The sequence below is a fragment of the Vigna umbellata genome, chromosome 1 (genome assembly GCF_029865625.1).
Source record: "Vigna umbellata cultivar VRB3 chromosome 1, Vumbellata_1.0, whole genome shotgun sequence".
Classification (NCBI taxonomy): domain Eukaryota; kingdom Viridiplantae; phylum Streptophyta; class Magnoliopsida; order Fabales; family Fabaceae; genus Vigna; species Vigna umbellata.
In genome coordinates, this window is record NC_142165.1 from 21,415,714 (window position 1) to 21,418,734 (window position 3,021).

Consider the following 3,021-nt stretch of genomic DNA (forward strand, 5'->3'; position numbering starts at 1 on the left):
GAGATATGATTGTTTTTCATGATCTTGTTGAATTTGTAATTGGCCTAAGGGATTGGGGATTCAAATTCAAGGGATACGTTTGCCTACTAAGGGATTAGGGGTAAACAAGCTCTAAATAAACTCAAGGGGATAATTATAATTTACACATCGATTGAAAAGGGGAGGAAATTATATGAAAAGGTATGAAATCAATTCTCTAACATTGTTTATATCATTTGAATTTCCATCACTTGTTTATGTTCATCATTTCATTGGATAAATTTCATCACTCAAAATTAAGTAAGTTAGTAAACTGGTACTCAACTCATTCAATCCCAGAGGACGATATTTTGTTACTACAATTACGATTGGTACACTTGCCAAACGTACATCATTCTACTTCAATGTGTCATTAGCATTTAACCGTGTAATCAACAAAGTGAGGGTCGGTTGGGCGGGCGTCCGGACGTGCCACCTTGGGCGGACGCCTGCCTCTGGAATGGCTGGACGCTCGGTCCAGATTATTGGGCGGACGTGCCAACCTTTGGCGGACGTCCGCTTCCTAAATGATTGGCCGCTCGGTGGACGTTCGGTCCGGATTCTTGTGCGGACGTTCCACCTTGAGCGGACGTCCAATCTCGGGCGGACGTTCTACTTTGGGTAGGCGTCCGGTTCTGAATGTCTGGACGCTCGGTCCAGATTATTGGGCGGACGTGGCAACCTTGGGCGGACGTCCGCTTCCTAAATGATTGGCCGCTCGTTGGACACTTGGTCCAGATTCTGGGGCGGACGTTCCACCTTGGGCGGACGTCGAATATGTTGGGAGGACCTATCAATACATAAGCCCCCCAAGCTCGAGCATAATTTTATTGTGCGAAGGGGTTGTCCACGCTGGGATGGGCGACATTGGAATACCGCTGGATCCATGAAAGCTCGGACAACCGTTCTTTTTGGACGTTCGGTCTTGGTGCTTGACGTTCGGTCCTTATTCCATTTTAGGCGGACGTCCATCTTTGGGGGGACGTTTGGTTTCCTGATTGCCATTCTGGGCGGACGCCTCATCTTGAATGGCTGGACGCTCGTCCTGATTGCCATTTTGGACGCTCGCCATCTTAGACGGACGTGTCATCTTCGGCGGACGTTCACTTACTGAATGGTTGGGCGCTTGGCCTATGCCGGGCGGACCTGTCAGTACATAAGCCCCCCAAGCCCGAGCATAATTTTATTTTGCGAAGGGATTTTTTAGATGGCCCCCGAATTGCTGGGTCCACGTGGAGATCGACTTGGCGTACCTTGGAGGACAGATGGCCGGACGGTTGATTGTGCATGCCATGTTTGGCTAAATTATAACGAGGCCATGGGCGGCCGGTCGATTACTGAATGCCAGATTTGGCTAAGTTATGGACGGCCGGTCAATTGATTACTGAATGCCAGATTTGGCAAAGTTACGGGCGGCCGGTTGATTGATTATTGAATGCCAGATTTGGCTAAGTTACGGGCGGCCGGTTGATTGATTACTGAATGCCAGATTTGACTAAATTACGGGCGGCCGGTTGATTGATTACTGAATGCCAGATTTGGCTAAGTTACGGGCGGCCGGTTGATTGATTACTGAATGCCAGATTTGGCTAAGTTACGGGCGGCCGGTTGATTGATTACTGAATGCCAGATTTGGCTAAGTTACGGGCGGCCAGTTGATTGATTACGGAATGCCAGATTTGGCTAAGTTACGGGCGGCCGGTTGATCGATTACTAAATGCCAGATTTGGCTAAGTTACGGGCGGCCGGTTGATCGATTACTGAATGCCAGTTTTGGCTAAGTACCTGAACGATCACGGTTGATGCCGAACGGCCTTAGAGGCCAACTTGCCGGACGGTTGAATGTTGAATGCCAGATTTGGCTAAGTACCTGAACGATCACGGTTGATGCCGGACGGCCTTAGAGGCCAACTTGCCGGACGATTGAATGTTGAATGCCAGATTTGGCTAAGTACCTGAACGATCACGGTTGATGCCGGACGGCCTTAGAGGCCAACTTGCCGGACGGTTGAATGTTGAATGCCAGATTTGGCTAAGTACCTGAACGATCACGGTTAATGCCGGACGGTTGAAAGTGTAATGCCAGATTTGGCTAAGTACCTGAACGATCACGGTTGATGCCGGACGGGCTTAGAGGCCAACTTGCCGGACGGTTGAATGTTGAATGCCAGATTTGGCTAAGTACCTGAACGATCACGGTTAATGCCGGACGGTTGAAAGTGTAATGCCAGATTTGGCTAAGTACCTGAACGATCACGGTTGATGCCGGACGGCCTTAGAGGCCAACTTGCCGGACGGTTGAATGTTGAATGCCAGATTTGGCTAAGTACCTGAACGATCACGGTTAATGCCGGACGGTTGAAAGTGTAATGCCAGATTTGGCTAAGTACCTGAACGATCACGGTTGATGCCGGACGGCCTTAGAGGCCAACTTGCCGGACGGTTGAAAGTATAATGCCAGATTTGGCTAAGTACCTGAACGATCACTGTTGATGGCAGACGACCTAGTGTTGAGGCTTGATGGCCGAGTCTGTTGATACCTGACGGTTCTGCGTTCGGAGCCCAACCAAGTTGAGAGTCGTTCTCGGTGGAACACTCTTTTTCGCCAATTTGGTCTTTATGTGGCGGACGCCTCTTCGTTCGGAGCCCAACCAAGTTGAGAGTCGTTCTCGGTGGAACACTCTTTTTCCAACTTGGTCTTAATGGGGCGGACGCCTCTTCATTCGGAGCCCAACCAAGTTGAGAGTCGTTCTCGGTGGAACGCTCTTTTTCGCCAACTTGGTCTTAATGGGGCGGACGCCTCTTCGTTCGGAGCCCAACCAAGTTGAGAGTCGTTCTCGGTGGAACGCTCTTTTTCGCCAACTTGGTCTTAATGGGGCGGACGCCTCTTCGTTCGGAGCCCAACCAAGTTGAGAGTCGTTCTCGGTGGAACGCTCTTTTTCGCCAACTTGGTCTTAATGGGGCGGACGCCTCTTCGTTCGGAGCCCAACCAAGTTGAGAGTC